We start from the raw sequence: 12,790 nt of genomic DNA, 5'->3' as shown, positions 1-12,790 counted from the left end.
CATAAAAACTAGACAGAAGCATTCTCAGAAACTTCTTTGTGATGTGCGCATTCAACTCACAGAGTTGAAGCTTCCTTTTCATATAGCACTTTTGAAACGCTCTGTTAGTAGAATCTGCAAGGGAATATTTGGAGTGCTACGAGGCCAACACTGGAAAAGGAAATACCTTCACATGCAAACCAGACGGAAGCATTCTCAGAAACTACCCTGTGCTTTATGCATCCAACTCACTGAGAGGAATCTTCCCTTTGAGAGCGCAGTTTGGAAACACTCTTTTTGCAGAATTTGCTAGGGGATGTTTGGAGCGATTTCAGGACTAGGCTGGAAAAGGAAATATCTTCACTTAAACACTAGACAGAAGCATTGTCAGAAACTTCGGTGTGATGAGTGCATTCAACTCACAGACCTGAACCTTCCTTTTGATAGAGCAGTTTTGAAACGCTCTTTTAGTAGCATCTGAAAGTGGATATTTGGAGCGCTTTGAGGCCAAGGCTGGAAAACGAAATATCATCACATAAAAACTAGACAGAAGCATTCTCAGAAACTTCTTTGTGATGAGTGGATTCAACTCACAGACTTGCACGTTCCTTTGCATAGGATAGTTTTGAAACACTCCTTTTGTAGAATCTGCGAGTGTTTATTTCGAACGCTTTGAGGCCTATGCTGGAAAAGGAAATATCTTCACCTAAAAACTAGACAGAAGCATTGTCAGAAACATCTTTGTGATGACTGCATTCAACTCACAGAGTTGAACCTACCTATTGATAGAGAAGTTTTGAAACACCCTTTTTGTAGAATCTGCAAGTGAATATTTGGAGCGATATGAGGCCTCTGCTGGGAAATGAAATATCTTCCCCTAAAAGCTAGACAGAAGCATACTCAGAAACGACTTGGCAATGTGTGCATCCAACTCACAGAGTTGAACCTTCCTTTCCCTAAAGCAGTTTTGAAACACTCTTTTAGTAGAATCTGAAAGTGGATATTTGGAGCGTTTTGAGGCCAGTGCTGGGCAACGAAATATCATCACAGAAAAACTAGACAGAAGAGTTCTGCGAAAGTTCTTTGTGATGAGTGCATTCAACTCAGAGACTCGAAAGTTCCTTTTGATAGAACAGTTTTGAAACACTCCTTTTGTAGAATCTGCAAGTGTTTATTTGGAGCGCTTTGAGGCCTATGCTGGAAAAGGAAATATCTTCCCCTAAAAAGTAGATAGAAGCATTCTCAGAAACTTCTTGGTGATGTGTACATTGAACTCACAGTGTTGAACCTTTCTTTGGATAGAGAAGTTTTGAAACACTCTTTTAGCAGAATCTTCAAGTGGATATATGGAGTTCCTTGAGGCCTACGCCGGAAAAGGAAATATCTTCCCGTAGAAACTAGGCAAAAGCATTCTCAGAAAGTTCCCTGTGCTTTGTGCATTCAACTCACAGAGTTCAACCTTCCTTTTGATAGAGCAGGTTTGAAACACTCTTTTTGTAGAATCTGCACGTGGATATTTGGAACGCTTTGAGGCCTATGCTTCAAAAGGAAATATCCTGGCATAGAAACTGGACGGAAGCATTCTCAGAAACCTCTTTGCGATGAGGGCCTTCAAGTCACAGAGTGAAACCTTCCTTTTGAGAGGCCAGCTTTGAAACACTGCTTCTGTAGAATCCGCAAGTGGATGCTTGGAGCTCTTTGAGGCTTAGGCTGGAAAAGGTAATATCTTCATATACAAACTAGACAGAAGCGTTCTCAGAAACTTCTTTCTCATGTGGGGATGGAACTCACAGAGTTGAACATTCCTTTTCACAGAGCAGTTCTGCAACCGTCTTTTGGTGGAAACTGCAAGTGGATGTTTGGTGCGATTGCGTCATCCAGTGGAAAAGGAAATACATTCAGACGAAAACTAGATAGAACCATTCCCAGAAACTTCTTGAGATGAGTGCATTCTACTCACAGAGTTGTACCTTCCTTTTGATAGAATAGTTTTGAAACACACTTTTTGTGCAAACTGCAAGTGGATAGTTGGAGCGCTTTGAGGCGTATGCTGCAAAACGAAATATCTTTACATAAAAACTAGACAGAAGCATTCTCAGAAACTTCTTTGTGATGTGCGCATTCAACTCACAGAGTTGAAGCTTCCTTTTCATATAGCACTTTTGAAACGCTCTGTTAGTAGAATCTGCAAGGGAATATTTGGAGTGCTACGAGGCCAACACTGGAAAAGGAAATACCTTCACATGCAAACCAGACGGAAGCATTCTCAGAAACTACCCTGTGGTTTATGCATCCAACTCACTGAGAGGAATCTTCCCTTTGAGAGCGCAGTTTGGAAACACTCTTTTTGAAGAATTTGCTAGGGGATGTTTGGAGCGATTTCAGGACTAGGCTGGAAAAGGAAATATCTTCACTTAAACACTAGACAGAAGCATTGTCAGAAACTTCGGTGTGATGAGTGCATTCAACTCACAGACCTGAACCTTCCTTTTGATAGAGCAGTTTTGAAACGCTCTTTTAGTAGCATCTGAAAGTGGATATTTGGAGCGCTTTGAGGCCAAGGCTGGAAAACGAAATATCATCACATAAAAACTAGACAGAAGCATTCTCAGAAACTTCTTTGTGATGAGTGGATTCAACTCACAGACTTGCACGTTCCTTTGCATAGGATAGTTTTGAAACACTCCTTTTGTAGAATCTGCGAGTGTTTATTTCGAACGCTTTGAGGCCTATGCTGGAAAAGGAAATATCTTCACCTAAAAACTAGACAGAAGCATTGTCAGAAACATCTTTGTGATGACTGCATTCAACTCACAGAGTTGAACCTACCTATTGATAGAGAAGTTTTGAAACACCCTTTTTGTAGAATCTGCAAGTGAATATTTGGAGCGATATGAGGCCTCTGCTGGGAAATGAAATATCTTCCCCTAAAAGCTAGACAGAAGCATACTCAGAAACGACTTGGCAATGTGTGCATCCAACTCACAGAGTTGAACCTTCCTTTCCCTAGAGCAGTTTTGAAACACTCTTTTAGTAGAATCTGAAAGTGGATATTTGGAGCGCTTTGAGGCCAGTGCTGGGAAACGAAATGTCATCACGGCAAAACTAGACAGAAGCGTTCTGCGAAAGTTCTTTGTGATGAGTGCATTCAACTCAGGGACTCGAATGTTCCTTTTGATAGAACAGTTTTGAAACACTCCTTTTGTAGAATCTGCAAGTGTTTATTTGGAGCGCTTTCTGGCCTATGCTGGAAAAGGAAATATCTTCCCCTAAAAAGTAGATAGAAGCATTCTCAGAAACTTCTTGGTGATGTGTACATTGAACTCACAGTGTTGAACCTTTCTTTGGATAGAGAAGTTTTGAAACACTCTTTTAGTAGAATCTGAAAGTGGATATTTGGAGCGTTTTGAGGCCAGTGCTGGGCAACGAAATATCATCACAGAAAAACTAGACAGAAGAGTTCTGCGAAAGTTCTTTGTGATGAGTGCATTCAACTCAGAGACTCGAACGTTCCTTTTGATAGAACAGTTTTGAAAGACTCCTTTTGTAGAATCTGCAAGTGTTTATTTGGAGCGCTTTGAGGCCTCTGCTGGAAAAGGAAATATCTTCCCCTAAAAAGTAGATAGAAGCATTCTCAGAAACTTCTTGGTGATGTGTACATTGAACTCACAGTGTTGAACCTTTCTTTGGATAGAGAAGTTTTGAAACACTCTTTTAGCAGAATCTTCAAGTGGATATATGGAGTTCCTTGAGGCCTACGCCGGAAAAGGAAATATCTTCCCGTAGAAACTAGGCAAAAGCATTCTCAGAAAGTTCCCTGTGCTTTGTGCATTCAACTCACAGAGTTCAACCTTCCTTTTGATAGAGCAGGTTTGAAACACTCTTTTTGTAGAATCTGCACGTGGATATTTGGAACGCTTTGAGGCCTATGCTTCAAAAGGAAATATCCTGGCATAGAAACTGGACGGAAGCATTCTCAGAAACCTCTTTGCGATGAGGGCCTTCAAGTCACAGAGTGAAACCTTCCTTTTGAGAGGCCAGCTTTGAAACACTGCTTCTGTAGAATCCGCAAGTGGATGCTTGGAGCTCTTTGAGGCTTAGGCTGGAAAAGGTAATATCTTCATATACAAACTAGACAGAAGCGTTCTCAGAAACTTCTTTCTCATGTGGGGATGGAACTCACAGAGTTGAACATTCCTTTTCACAGAGCAGTTCTGCAACCGTCTTTTGGTGGAAACTGCAAGTGGATGTTTGGTGCGATTGCGTCATCCAGTGGAAAAGGAAATACATTCAGACGAAAACTAGATAGAACCATTCCCAGAAACTTCTTGAGATGAGTGCATTCTACTCACAGAGTTGTACCTTCCTTTTGATAGAATAGTTTTGAAACACACTTTTTGTGCAAACTGCAAGTGGATAGTTGGAGCGCTTTGAGGCGTATGCTGCAAAACGAAATATCTTTACATAAAAACTAGACAGAAGCATTCTCAGAAACTTCTTTGTGATGTGCGCATTCAACTCACAGAGTTGAAGCTTCCTTTTCATATAGCACTTTTGAAACGCTCTGTTAGTAGAATCTGCAAGGGAATATTTGGAGTGCTACGAGGCCAACACTGGAAAAGGAAATACCTTCACATGCAAACCAGACGGAAGCATTCTCAGAAACTACCCTGTGGTTTATGCATCCAACTCACTGAGAGGAATCTTCCCTTTGAGAGCGCAGTTTGGAAACACTCTTTTTGAAGAATTTGCTAGGGGATGTTTGGAGCGATTTCAGGACTAGGCTGGAAAAGGAAATATCTTCACTTAAACACTAGACAGAAGCATTGTCAGAAACTTCGGTGTGATGAGTGCATTCAACTCACAGACCTGAACCTTCCTTTTGATAGAGCAGTTTTGAAACGCTCTTTTAGTAGCATCTGAAAGTGGATATTTGGAGCGCTTTGAGGCCAAGGCTGGAAAACGAAATATCATCACATAAAAACTAGACAGAAGCATTCTCAGAAACTTCTTTGTGATGAGTGGATTCAACTCACAGACTTGCACGTTCCTTTGCATAGGATAGTTTTGAAACACTCCTTTTGTAGAATCTGCGAGTGTTTATTTCGAACGCTTTGAGGCCTATGCTGGAAAAGGAAATATCTTCACCTAAAAACTAGACAGAAGCATTGTCAGAAACATCTTTGTGATGACTGCATTCAACTCACAGAGTTGAACCTACCTATTGATAGAGAAGTTTTGAAACACCCTTTTTGTAGAATCTGCAAGTGAATATTTGGAGCGATATGAGGCCTCTGCTGGGAAATGAAATATCTTCCCCTAAAAGCTAGACAGAAGCATACTCAGAAACGACTTGGCAATGTGTGCATCCAACTCACAGAGTTGAACCTTCCTTTCCCTAGAGCAGTTTTGAAACACTCTTTTAGTAGAATCTGAAAGTGGATATTTGGAGCGCTTTGAGGCCAGTGCTGGGAAACGAAATGTCATCACGGCAAAACTAGACAGAAGCGTTCTGCGAAAGTTCTTTGTGATGAGTGCATTCAACTCAGGGACTCGAATGTTCCTTTTGATAGAACAGTTTTGAAACACTCCTTTTGTAGAATCTGCAAGTGTTTATTTGGAGCGCTTTCTGGCCTATGCTGGAAAACGAAATATCTTCCCCTAAAAAGTAGATAGAAGCATTCTCAGAAACTTCTTGGTGATGTGTACATTGAACTCACAGTGTTGAACCTTTCTTTGGATAGAGAAGTTTTGAAACACTCTTTTAGTAGAATCTGAAAGTGGATATTTGGAGCGTTTTGAGGCCAGTGCTGGGCAACGAAATATCATCACAGAAAAACTAGACAGAAGAGTTCTGCGAAAGTTCTTTGTGATGAGTGCATTCAACTCAGAGACTCGAACGTTCCTTTTGATAGAACAGTTTTGAAAGACTCCTTTTGTAGAATCTGCAAGTGTTTATTTGGAGCGCTTTGAGGCCTCTGCTGGAAAAGGAAATATCTTCCCCTAAAAAGTAGATAGAAGCATTCTCAGAAACTTCTTGGTGATGTGTACATTGAACTCACAGTGTTGAACTTTTCTTTGGATAGAGAAGTTTTGAAACACTCTTTTAGCAGAATCTTCAAGTGGATATATGGAGTTCCTTGAGGCCTACGCCGGAAAAGGAAATATCTTCCCGTAGAAACTAGGCAAAAGCATTCTCAGAAAGTTCCCTGTGCTTTGTGCATTCAACTCACAGAGTTCAACCTTCCTTTTGATAGAGCAGTTTTGAAACACTCTTTTTGTAGAATCTGCACGTGGATATTTGGAACGCTTTGAGGCCTATGTTTCAAAAGGAAATATCCTGGCATAGAAACGGGACGGAAGCATTCTCAGAAACCTCTTTGCGATGAGGGCCTTCAAGTCACAGAGTGAAACCTTCCTTTTGAGAGGCCAGCTTTGAAACACTGCTTCTGTAGAATCCGCAAGTGGATGCTTGGAGCTCTTTGAGGCTTAGGCTGGAAAAGGTAATATCTTCATATACAAACTAGACAGAAGCGTTCTCAGAAACTTCTTTCTCATGTGGGGATGGAACTCACAGAGTTGAACATTCCTTTTCACAGAGCAGTTCTGCAACCCTCTTTTGGTGGAAACTGCAAGTGGATGTTTGGTGCGATTGCGTCATCCAGTGGAAAAGGAAATACATTCAGACGAAAACTAGATAGAACCATTCCCAGAAACTTCTTGAGATGAGTGCATTCTACTCACAGAGTTGTACCTTTCTTTTGATAGAATAGTTTTGAAACACACTTTTTGTGCAAACCGCAAGTGGATAGTTGGAGCGCTTTGAGGCGTATGCTGCAAAACGAAATATCTTCACATAAAAACTAGACAGAAGCATTCTCAGAAACTTCTTTGTGATGTGCGCATTCAACTCACAGAGTTGAAGCTTCCTTTTCATATAGCACTTTTGAAACGCTCTGTTAGTAGAATCTGCAAGGGAATATTTGGAGTGCTACGAGGCCAACACTGGAAAAGGAAATACCTTCACATGCAAACCAGACGGAAGCATTCTCAGAAACTACCCTGTGGTTTATGCATCCAACTCACTGAGAGGAATCTTCCCTTTGAGAGCGCAGTTTGGAAACACTCTTTTTGAAGAATTTGCTAGGGGATGTTTGGAGCGATTTCAGGACTAGGCTGGAAAAGGAAATATCTTCACTTAAACACTAGACAGAAGCATTGTCAGAAACTTCGGTGTGATGAGTGCATTCAACTCACAGACCTGAACCTTCCTTTTGATAGAGCAGTTTTGAAACGCTCTTTTAGTAGCATCTGAAAGTGGATATTTGGAGCGCTTTGAGGCCAAGGCTGGAAAACGAAATATCATCACATAAAAACTAGACAGAAGCATTCTCAGAAACTTCTTTGTGATGAGTGGATTCAACTCACAGACTTGCACGTTCCTTTGCATAGGATAGTTTTGAAACACTCCTTTTGTAGAATCTGCGAGTGTTTATTTCGAACGCTTTGAGGCCTATGCTGGAAAAGGAAATATCTTCACCTAAAAACTAGACAGAAGCATTGTCAGAAACATCTTTGTGATGACTGCATTCAACTCACAGAGTTGAACCTACCTATTGATAGAGAAGTTTTGAAACACCCTTTTTGTAGAATCTGCAAGTGAATATTTGGAGCGATATGAGGCCTCTGCTGGGAAATGAAATATCTTCCCCTAAAAGCTAGACAGAAGCATACTCAGAAACGATCTTGGCAATGTGTGCATCCAACTCACAGAGTTGAACCTTCCTTTCCCTAGAGCAGTTTTGAAACACTCTTTTAGTAGAATCTGAAAGTGGATATTTGGAGCGCTTTGAGGCCAGTGCTGGGAAACGAAATATCATCACAGAAAAACTAGACAGAAGCGTTCTGCGAAAGTTCTTTGTGATGAGTGCATTCAACTCAGAAACTCGAACGTTCCTTTTGATAGAACAGTTTTGAAACACTCCTTTTGTAGAATCTGCAAGTGTTTATTTGGAGCGCTTTCAGGCCTATGCTGGAAAAGGAAATATCTTCCCCTAAAAAGTAGATAGAAGCATTCTCAGAAACTTCTTGGTGATGTGTACATTGAACTCACAGTGTTGAACCTTTCTTTGGATAGAGAAGTTTTGAAACACTCTTTTAGCAGAATCTTCAAGTGGATATATGGAGTTCCTTGAGGCCTACGCCGGAAAAGGAAATATCTTCCCGTAGAAACTAGGCAAAAGCATTCTCAGAAAGTTCCCTGTGCTTTGTGCATTCAACTCACAGAGTTCAACCTTCCTTTTGATAGAGCAGTTTTGAAACGCTCTTTTTGTAGAATCTGCACGTGGATATTTGGAACGCTTTGAGGCCTATGCTTCAAAAGGAAATATCCTGGCATAGAAACGGGACGGAAACATTCTCAGAAACTTCTTTGCGATGTGGGCCTTCAAGTCACAGAGTGAAACCTTCCTTTTGATAGGCCAGCTTTGAAACACTGCTTCTGTAGAATCCGCAAGTGGATGCTTGGAGCTCTTTGTGGCTTAGGCTGGAAAAGGTAATATCTTCATATACAAACTAGACAGAAGCATTCTCAGAAACTTCTTTCTCATATGGGGATGGAACTCACAGAGTTGAACATTCCTTTTCACAGAGCAGTTCTGCAACCCTCTTTTGGTGGAAACTGCAAGTGGATGTTTGGTGCGATTGCGTCATCCAGTGGAAAAGGAAATACATTCAGACGAAAACTAGATAGAACCATTCTCAGAAACTTCTTGAGATGAGTGCATTCTACTCACAGAGTTGTACCTTCCTTTTGATAGAATAGTTTTGAAACACACTTTTTGTGCAAACCGCAAGTGGATAGTTGGAGCGCTTTGAGGCGTATGCTGCAAAACGAAATATCTTCACATAAAAACTAGACAGAAGCATTCTCAGAAACTTCTTTGTGATGTGCGCATTCAACTCACAGAGTTGAAGCTTCCTTTTCATATAGCACTTTTGAAACGCTCTGTTAGTAGAATCTGCAAGGGAATATTTGGAGTGCTACGAGGCCAACACTGGAAAAGGAAATACCTTCACATACAAACCAGATGGAAGCATTCTCAGAAACTACCCTGTGCTTTATGCATTCAACTCACTGAGAGGAATCTTCCCTTTGAGAGCGCAGTTTGGAAACACTCTTTTTGCAGAATTTGCTAGGGGATGTTTGGAGCGATTTCAGGACTAGGCTGGAAAAGGAAATATCTTCACTTAAACACTAGACAGAAGCATTGTCAGAAACTTCGGTGTGATGAGTGCATTCAACTCACAGACCTGAACCTTCCTCTTGATAGAGCAGTTTTGAAACGCTCTTTTAGTAGCATCTGAAAGGGGATATTTGGAGCGCTTTGAGGCCAAGGCTGGAAAACGAAATATCATCACATAAAAACTAGACAGAAGCATTCTCAGAAACTTCTTTGTGATGAGTGGATTCAACTCACAGACTTGCACGTTCCTTTGGATAGGATAGTTTTGAAACACTCCTTTTGTAGAATCTGCGAGTGTTTATTTCGAACGCTTTGAGGCCCATGCTGGAAAAGGAAATATCTTCACCTAAAAACTAGACAGAAGCATTGTCAGAAACATCTTTGTGATGACTGCATTCAACTCACAGAGTTGAACCTACCTATTGATAGAGAAGTTTTGAAACACCCTTTTTGTAGAATCTGCAAGTGAATATTTGGAGCGATATGAGGCCTCTGCTGGGAAATGAAATACCTTCCCCTAAAAGCTAGACAGAAGCATACTCAGAAACGACTTGGCAATGTGTGCATCCAACTCACAGAGTTGAACCTTCCTTTCCCTAGAGCAGTTTTGAAACACTCTTTTAGTAGAATCTGAAAGTGGATATTTGGAGCGCTTTGAGGCCAGTGCTGGGAAACGAAATATCATCACAGAAAAACTAGACAGAAGCGTTCTGCGAAAGTTCTTTGTGATGAGTGCATTCAACTCAGAGACTCGAACGTTCCTTTTGATAGAACAGTTTTGAAACACTCCTTTTGTAGAATCTGCAAGTGTTTATTTGGAGCGCTTTCAGCCCTATGCTGGAAAAGGAAATATCTTCCCCTGAAAAGTAGATAGAAGCATTCTCAGAAACTTCTAGGTGATGTGTACATTGAACTCACAGTGTTGAACCTTTCTTTGGAGAGAGAAGTTTTGAAACACTCTTTTAGCAGAATCTTCAAGTGGATATATGGAGTTCCTTGAGGCCTACGCCGGAAAAGGAAATATCTTCCCGTAGAAACTAGGCAAAAGCATTCTCAGAAAGTTCCCTGTGCTTTGTGCATTCAACTCACAGAGTTCAACCTTCCTTTTGATAGAGCAGTTTTGAAACACTCTTTTTGTAGAATCTGCACGTGGATATTTGGAACGCTTTGAGGCCTATGCTTCAAAAGGAAATATCCTGGCATAGAAACGGGACGGAAGCATTCTCAGAAACTTCTTTGCGATGAGGGCCTTCAAGTCACAGAGTGAAACCTTCCTGTTGATAGGTCAGCTTTGAAACACTGCTTCTGTAGAATCCGCAAGTGGATGCTTGGAGCTCTTTGAGGCTTAGGCTGGAAAAGGTAATATCTTCATATACAAACTAGACAGAAGCATTCTCAGAAACTTCTTTCTCATGTGGGGATGGAACTCACAGAGTTGAACATTCCTTTTCACAGAGCAGTTCTGCAACCCTCTTTTGGTGGAAACTGCAAGTGGATGTTTGGTGCGATTGCGTCATCCAGTGGAAAAGGAAATACATTCAGACGAAAACTAGATAGAACCATTCTCAGAAACTTCTTGAGATGAGTGCATTCTACTCACAGAGTTGTACCTTCCTTTTGATAGAATAGTTTTGAAACACACTTTTTGTGCAAACCGCAAGTGGATAGTTGGAGCGCTTTGAGGCGTATGCTGCAAAACGAAATATCTTCACATAAAAACTAGACAGAAGCATTCTCAGAAACTTCTTTGTGATGTGCGCATTCAACTCACAGAGTTGAAGCTTCCTTTTCATATAGCACTTTTGAAACGCTCTGTTAGTAGAATCTGCAAGGGAATATTTGGAGTGCTACGAGGCCAACACTGGAAAAGGAAATACCTTCACATGCAAACCAGACGGAAGCATTCTCAGAAACTAAACTGTGCTTTATGCATTCAACTCACTGAGAGGAATCTTCCCTTTGAGAGCGCAGTTTGGAAACACTCTTTTTGCAGAATTTGCTAGGGGATGTTTGGAGCGATTTCAGGACTAGGCTGGAAAAGGAAGTATCTTCACTTAAACACTAGACAGAAGCATTGTCAGAAACTTCGGTGTGATGAGTGAATTCAACTCACAGACCTGAACCTTCCTTTTGATAGAGCAGTTTTGAAACGCTCTTTTAGTAGCATCTGAAAGTAGATATTTGGAGCGCTTTGAGGCCAAGGCTGGAAAACGAAATATCATCACATAAAAACTAGACAGAAGCATTCTCAGAAACTTCTTTGTGATGAGTGGATTCAACTCACAGACTTGCACGTTCCTTTGGATAGGATAGTTTTGAAACACTCCTTTTGTAGAATCTGCGAGTGTTTATTTCGAACGCTTTGAGGCCTATGCTGGAAAAGGAAATATCTTCACCTAAAAGCTAGACAGAAGCATTGTCAGAAACATCTTTGTGAGGACTGCATTCAACTCACAGAGTTGAACCTACCTATTGATAGAGAAGTTTTGAAACACCCTTTTTGTAGAATCTGCAAGTGAATATTTGGAGCGATATGAGGCCTCTGCTGGGAAATGAAATATCTTCCCCTAAAAGCTAGACAGAAGCATACTCAGAAACGATCTTGGCAATGTGTGCATCCAACTCACAGAGTTGAACCTTCCTTTCCCTAGAGCAGTTTTGAAACACTCTTTTAGTAGAATCTGAAAGTGGATATTTGGAGCGCTTTGAGGCCAGTGCTGGGAAACGAAATATCATCACAGAAAAACTAGACAGAAGCGTTCTGCGAAAGTTCTTTGTGATGAGTGCATTCAACTCAGAAACTCGAACGTTCCTTTTGATAGAACAGTTTTGAAACACTCCTTTTGTAGAATCTGCAAGTGTTTATTTGGAGCGCTTTCAGGCCTATGCTGGAAAAGGAAATATCTTCCCCTAAAAAGTAGATAGAAGCATTCTCAGAAACTTCTTGGTGATGTGTACATTGAACTCACAGTGTTGAACCTTTCTTTGGATAGAGAAGTTTTGAAACACTCTTTTAGCAGAATCTTCAAGTGGATATATGGAGTTCCTTGAGGCCTACGCCGGAAAAGGAAATATCTTCCCGTAGAAACTAGGCAAAAGCATTCTCAGAAAGTTCCCTGTGCTTTGTGCATTCAACTCACAGAGTTCAACCTTCCTTTTGATAGAGCAGTTTTGAAACGCTCTTTTTGTAGAATCTGCACGTGGATATTTGGAACGCTTTGAGGCCTATGCTTCAAAAGGAAATATCCTGGCATAGAAACGGGACGGAAACATTCTCAGAAACTTCTTTGCGATGTGGGCCTTCAAGTCACAGAGTGAAACCTTCCTTTTGATAGGCCAGCTTTGAAACACTGCTTCTGTAGAATCCGCAAGTGGATGCTTGGAGCTCTTTGTGGCTTAGGCTGGAAAAGGTAATATCTTCATATACAAACTAGACAGAAGCATTCTCAGAAACTTCTTTCTCATATGGGGATGGAACTCACAGAGTTGAACATTCCTTTTCACAGAGCAGTTCTGCAACCCTCTTTTGGTGGAAACTGCAAGTGGATGTTTGGTGCGATTGCGTC

The sequence above is a fragment of the Pongo pygmaeus genome, chromosome 3 (genome assembly GCF_028885625.2).
Source record: "Pongo pygmaeus isolate AG05252 chromosome 3, NHGRI_mPonPyg2-v2.0_pri, whole genome shotgun sequence".
In the NCBI taxonomy this organism is placed as follows: Eukaryota; Metazoa; Chordata; class Mammalia; order Primates; family Hominidae; genus Pongo; species Pongo pygmaeus.
The sequence above is the reverse complement of the archived record's forward strand: the minus strand, read 5'-3'. Positions refer to the sequence as shown.